Source organism: Merops nubicus, unplaced genomic scaffold, assembly GCF_000691845.1.
Source record: "Merops nubicus isolate BGI_N331 unplaced genomic scaffold, ASM69184v1 scaffold4109, whole genome shotgun sequence".
Classification (NCBI taxonomy): Eukaryota; Metazoa; Chordata; class Aves; order Coraciiformes; family Meropidae; genus Merops; species Merops nubicus.
In genome coordinates this window covers 1,574-8,917 of record NW_008631512.1, presented here as the reverse complement: position 1 = coordinate 8,917, position 7,344 = coordinate 1,574, and positions in this window count along the sequence as shown.

Below are 7,344 nucleotides of genomic sequence, written 5' to 3'. Positions count from 1 at the left end.
AGGTTACAGAAGGGTCTGCCAGCCACCCCCACTGCAGGTGGTGATGCTCTGCAAAGAAACCCCCAAACCCAAGGCTGCAAGGCTGTGGTCTATTTTAAAATGAGGCATCACAGAGTAATGTTATAGATCAGCCACTAGGGAGTTTACTTACTAGAGAACTTGGCCAAAGAGAACTTTAACAACCACAAAAGACATTTATATGGCAAGGCTAAATGGAGCTCATGCATACTCTGCCTTTCCAGAACTGAAAGGAAGGAGGAGGGGGGTTGTAGAAGCATCTCCAGGAGCTAAATTATATCCATGTGTTAGGAGAAAACAGATTTGCCAAAGATCTACAGAAATAGGTTCAATCGTGACTGATTTTTTTTTTTTTTTATATTTAAGAGTTAAATCATGTTGTTGCTGTAGGAGCTCCAGCTGCTGGGGGTGGGGTGGTGGTTTTCCAGTTCCTTGATCACCTAGTTAGTTGTGCCAGCACTGTGGCAGCAGAACAGGTAGCAAGCATGGTTGTTTATTCACACCCTGTGCTGTGGGGAATAGGGAAACAGCCACAAGCAACCAGCTAGATTCAATTGCACTCTGGAAGATCCTTACAGAAAGCTCAGTTAGTGCAAAACTCATGCCAAGGCTCGTGCTTTGCAACAAAAAATACAGCTTTGGGATCAGCTATCTTGAGAAATAGCTCTCCTGCAAGAGACAGCTGAAGGCAAGACCTTCAGCACAGTCCTGAGCATGCAACAACCAAAGAGGTTAATGCTCCACAGGATGCCCATGGGCCAGAATGAGATGGGAAAGAACATCTGTGAAGCTTTCTTCACCCAATACAGTGGGCAGATCACCCAACTCAGTTTCAAATACTCTCCCATTCCACTAGCACATGTGAAGAGGATCATGGCAGTGAACTCCCAGACAGTTCAGGGTTCAACGTGTGTCTTCCTTATGCTGTAATTACTAAAGGGAGATCTCATAGATTCACAGAATGATTTCATTGAGATCTTCACTCTCCTCCCACCTTTTGCTGTTCAAGTGTCTTGCTAAGGGGAAGGATTGGCTCAGGTTCTCCTCTCATCTCTCCTGTATATAGATACACATATATATACACACAGACCTATTGCTAATGCTTCAGGTGCACAGTTACTCCTCTTCCTCCAGCCAAGGAAACATTTATTTCAGGGCCTGAAAAGAGCAATGATCAAGACCAACATCCCAGCCATACGAAGCACCTGGAGCAACATACTCAAGTTCTCCTTAAGGCTCCAGTTATCCATTTCACAATAAATATTTTACAGTCAACATTGTAGTGAAGCTTTCATTTGGCAAAGACACAATGAGCTTTGAAGCCAAGGTTACATGTGTTTTATGCTGCTGGATGAGCTCCTCTTACAAGATGTTGGAAAAAAACCCCACCCATAGGTTAACAATAGCTTGGGACCCAAAGTAATTTCAGTGGAAAAATGAAAGGTCAATGATGTTCAGCCTCTATACACTTAGTGTGAAGCAAGTATGTCAGGGAACAGATCCTAGGGTTCTACTCCCACTAGCTTGGGACCCAAAGTAATTTCAGTGGAAAAATGAAAGGTCAATGATGTTCAGCCTCTATACACAGCCTAGGAACAGATCCTAGGGTTTTACTCCCACACTAAACAGAATTTAGCCACAGAGAGAAGATGGATCCAGCCTTTAAACAGAGTAGCACAGGACATGGGAAACCAGACTTTGTTCTCCTGCTGCCCCAACAGCAGTAAAAACAAAAGCCACATCATGGACTGAGAGCCCTGGGGCTGTTTAGCCTGGAGAAGACAAGACTGAGAGGGAATATGATCAAAGTTTATCAACACCTAGAGGATGGAGGGGTCAAGATGACAGGGCCAGACTTACACCTAGAGGATGGAGGGGTCAAGATGATGGGGCCAGACTTTTTTTTCCAGTGACAGGACAAGAGGCACAAACTGGCACACAGAAAATTGCACCTAAACAGAAAGAGAAATTTCTTTGTTTTGGGGCTTACCAGAGCCTGGAGCAGGCTGCCCAGAGAGGTCATGGAGTCTCCTTCTCTGAAGGGATTCAAGACCTGCTTGGACACAATCCTGTGCAACCTGCTCTGGGTGACTCTGCTGATCTCCAGAGGTCCCTTCCAACCCCCACCATTCTGTGATTCTGTGACTGCCAAGTTCAGCTTTGACCATCTATAAAGGGGACGGCACAACAGTTCATTCTCACAGAAGAATGTCTCCAGACCTGGTCCTCATGGCCCTTTGTCATAGCACAGAGAGGTCCCAGGAGGTGCAGCTGACTGCACATACAGGCACACATTTGTTCTCATCTCCAAGAGGGTCACAGAGCACTTGGTTTTGCAGCAACATGGTTAAATATTGCAAGCTGCTCAGACAGCTCAGGAATGACAGCCAAGTCATCACTTTGGAGTGGAATGGAAACAATTGCACACCACCAATTCAGTCAAGGGAACAGGACTCCTGAATTCAGGGGTGCTGAAGCAGCACTGATTACACAAGGCTCAAGAGGGACAACCTTCCCCCATCACACTTCCCTTGCTATTGCCTATCATGAGCTTTCTCAGCCAGCCTCCACTAAGGGCTAAGATGAAGATCAGGTTCACTCACCTTCTATTTTAGGACAAGGATTTTGGCATAGCTGCATTTGCACTCTTCACATCCAGCTGCATTGCACCGAGCACCCCTAGAGCAAGACCAAAATCCAGAATACCAGTGCACCTCAAAACTGGGAGCAAGCTTCTAAAAGGGAAGCTGTTTTAATCTGTTTTCAATCAAAATCTTAAACAGCACAGGAGTTACTCCAGCCCTTCCCCATGCAGGACTCTGCCAGACAAGCAAAAGTTGCATTGTGAAACAGATTTCACCAAGCAATATAAATGAGCTATTCAGAGAGCTGTGTGCCATGTGTTCCAAAAGCCATTTGATGCGCCAGCAAAGTAGGATTTTGACCCTTCATTAAGTAAGGAAAAGACAAAAAAAGGACTTAATTTCCAGAACTGCAGTCCAAGGCTGTACAGCTGCAAGTGTAGCCAAGCATGTCCAGTTCACTAAGGGGCATGCAAGACTTTGATTTGCATCTAATGCTTCTAAACTACTTTGAAGTTGGGAAAAAAAAACCCAACAACAAAAACTTCACATGCTCTTCGCTCAGCTTTTAAAAGTCTGAAGCTGTTGGAGTTAGAAAATCTACAGCCTTTGTTTTCTACCCCTTAAGATGTTTTCTCCATGAAAATACAAAGGAAATAGGGGTTAAAAAAAAAAAGAAAAATATAACTCCTGACCAACTTCTGGGGACTGTCCTGCAATCAGCAAAGTCTGCCTACAGCTCAACAGGGTCTGTTAGGTCAGTGGATCCTTGGATCAGGCTCTGCTCTGAGGTCTATCCCCCAGTTTGGGCTTTGTAGGGGTCTCATCACATCCATGTATCTGCACCCAGCCTGGGAGTTTGCCACAGCTCTTTTGTGCTCTCCTCCCCTAGGAGAGCTGCAAAGTGTTTTGGATTTAAGTGTGTTGGCAGAGGACTACAGAACACGATCAAGTTCTGCACCTCACCCTTGGAGCACAAGGTGCCAGGATTTGGGATGACCAAAAATGATGGTCCCCTGCAGTAGCCCTACCCAAGGCCATCCCCCTACCCACAAAAGGTCAGGGCTGGTTAAAGGGTGCTTCATTTGACTCTTCAGATCTAGTTTTTGAATCAGGTCCTGCAGAGATTTTACACATTTAAAATAAACAAGGTAAAAGGAAAGTGGTCAGCTTCTAGTACCCAGTAAACACTCACTTGTAAGGTGGCAACTGGGATCAGTCTGAGTCTGTTCAGGCCTGGGATCCAGCAGAAGCTGCAGCATCAGCTCTTTGTGCTGTAGAGTCTCATACTGTGACTCTGCTTTTCTTCTGTGAGTTTCTTAGGACACCCCTGCTATAGAAAGACAACTTGCCCTGTGGGGAACAGGTCTGTAAAATTTCAGATCTTTTTTCTGCTCTTTACACTCTCAGAGTCTTACAAAGCATTAAACCCATGGAGGAATTTCAATTATGAAGCAATTTTAGGTCAAATATTTATTGCATTCCTTTTAAAGCAGTAAAAGGTGTCAGATCCACTGAGTCCATCTCTCCAATTCCAGACATTTAAATCCATATTGCAAACTAATTGTTTTGAGTACTGTGAATGGAAAAAAAGTGTCACACTGCAGGTAGGACAAGATAGATTTATTTCTTTTTTATCTTTTCTATTAAAAAAAGAACAGACAATCTTTTGATTTCAGTCTCTAGCCCTGACAAAAAGTCACACCCAGCTGGCCAGCCAGGGGAAGGACCTGTCCAAACCCCTCAGCCCCACGTGCCTGCATGGGTACAGGTTAGGGTCAGACAGGTGAAGCAGATACTGCTCAAGCCTGGACAGGATGCACAGACACCAACCCAAAGAGACAACTGCAGAAGGACAGGTCTAGATGGGGCAGGCAGAGGGATCCCTGCAGACCCCTAGGGATCAGCTAGCACTCTCCACCCTGTTCCTCCTCAGCCAGCTCAGGGATCACAGTGCTGCTTCCTCTCCTCCATCTCCCTCGTCTCGGTGTTGTCAGATGACCACTTGATAGCTGGGCTGCTTCATCTTTTGGTTCTTTCCCTGAAGTCCTGAAACATCCTGGTCACTTTCTGACTGATCAAAATCCATGTCTGGAGAGAGTAGCACCTAGGAAGGAGAACAGACAGATGCTGATGGAGTGAGAGTTCTCAGCTCTTGCTATTGCTTGCTGAAAGGCTCAAGCACCACCACTTGGGTCTGCTGCAAGATCTCTAATCCTCTCTGGCAGATGGGAAAGGTCTCAAGGTTGCCTTGCCCATCCCCCCAACAACAGCCAAACAGATTTGGGCACAGACACCATGCTGATCTGGTTCCCCCCACCCACCTCGAGAGCAGAACAAGCAGCTAAAAGCTCTCTGCACCATGGGACAGGACTCACACAGACATGCACGTTCAGGCCAGCCTGCAGCCTCGGTGAAGATGGACAAGAACTAGGCCACACACTTGGCAGACAGCTGTACCACACGTGGACCTTCTCCCAGGCCCTCAGCTACTTGTTATCTCCAGAGCTCGGCCAAGAGAGCAAGAAGAGCTATGGTTAGCTTCAGCCATGGCCAGCAAGCTCAGGAGTGGTGTCCTAGCCTGCTAGCTTCTTATTTCTACTTGCACAGCATCTCCTGGCTCAGTTTGAATTGAGGGAGCCAAAACAGAGCACTGACACCTCCTACTGCCACCTCTCCAGGTAGGAAAGCCCACAGCTTTGCTGCAGGGTCAAAGGGCTGCCCACTGACCCCAGGGACACCTACACTTTCAGTAGCTAACTTCAGACTGGAAGCTACCAATGGGCTGTTTTGAGCTAAGTGGCTGCCACTGGCCTGGAGCCTTTGCACGATGCAGAGTCACGCGTGGGGCTTCCTCCAGCCACATCATCTGGAAGAGGAAAGAGGCCAGATTTTACTCAGGCTGTGGCTGCACTGCCTGCAGAAGAGCTCCAACCCAACACCACCCAGCAGGCTGGATAGATGAGCAGATGGCACAGGTGATATTTACAGCTTGACAGTTGACCCCAACCCATCCTACCCATTCTTCTTACCTCAAAACCCCAGCTTTGGGCAAGAGAAGCCCTATTCTCATTAGCCATGACAGCAGCCAGCTCTAAGCACAGCTGCAGTGCAGTTAAACCCTGTGCTACAGCTCATATCCTGCCCAGCAGTATTTGGGAGCTCAGTCAAGTCATGGGTTTTCTGGCCAACACCAGTCAGAAGCCTGGCCAGGTCCTTGGCAGCTCAACAGCCAACTCTACAGAGGGGCACAAGCCTAACTGAACAATTAAAGGCCTCCACTGGTCTTTCACCCAGATGAGCAACACAAACAACCCTCTCTCCATCCTCCACTTGCCCATCACAGGACTCAAACAGCATAATTAGTTCATGGCTGATGCAGGGACAAGAGGCAAGTACCACAACCACTCCCACAAACAGCTTCCTCCAGCAAGGTGGTTGTAGACCTCCCACCCAAGCTTCAGCCTCATCTGACCCCACTTCTGTCCAAAGACTGAGCCAATGCACTATGATTTCTCCCTGTGCCTGACCCCTAGCAGCCTTCCACCTCCAAGGCTCATGTCAAAGGATGGTGTGTGGACCTCCAGCCAAGCATTCACCCACAGAGTGTCCCCTACAGCCCCACCAGCCCTGCAGCTTGGCCATAACCAGAGGCACGGGGGAATTAGTCTTATCTGTGGCTATCTCAAGGCACAGTTGTGAATTACTGGTGTCCTCCACGTGTTAGTACTTGGGCAGCACCACAGGGCCAGTCACCACAGCAACAAAAAGGACTAACCAGGAAAAACAAACCACAATGAGTCAATGACTTCAAAGGAGCAGGAGAGCCGCAGGGGAAGATTTCCTCCCCACCCTCACGCTCCCTCCAGCCCCTCCAGCTGATGTTATCATCTTCACAGCAGCATGTCAGACACGGAGAGGACAGCAATAGATCAGATTGAGCCCTCCTGACCCCCCCCACTGGTTTCAAGGAAACATTTTGGTTCAAGACACACACTGGAAAGTTTCTGTCTCTAAGTGAGGATTTCCTCTGTTGCTGAACCTGAAGAGATGGGTGGATAATTAGTCACACACAGCATCACAAACTCGCTGAACCCCGACAGGCTGCAGCAGGCTCATTTTTGGGGCATAATGATGCCAGCTCAAATCCTATTGCAGCCAAGTGTGGGTGACTGAGCAAGGCACTAAGCGTCGTGCATCCAGAGCCATTCAGGTTGCTGCCTGCCTACCACACAACTTGTATGAAGCTGCTCGAGCCAACAGTCCCCCAGAAACCTTTCCACAATTCCTCAGGGAGCTTCATCATGAGATGGCACCACACCCTCCCACGTGGCTTTAAAGCCAAACTCCAATTTGGGAGCTTTCAGCACCATGTGGACGAGGCACTTACAGTCCCCCAGAAACCTTTCCACAATTCCTCAGGGAGCTTCATCATGAGATGGCACCACACCCTCATGGCTTTAAAGCCAAACTCCAGTTTGGGAGCTTTCAGCACCACGTGGAGGAGGCACTTCCCCTGCAGATGCACCCAGGCCAGGATCACAGCTGGGAATGGACCACGGTTTCCCAGTCCCAGGACAAGATGCTACTGTCTCGCTCAGCAGTCCCCAAATACTTCAAACATTCCTCCTCACGCCAGGAGACCAGCAGCTTGCAAAACAACCTGGGTCACACCACCAAAACAAGGCTTCCCACGTGCTCTGCCAGCCCCTCCTGCCTGGAGGAAGAGGTTACCTGCTGGCTT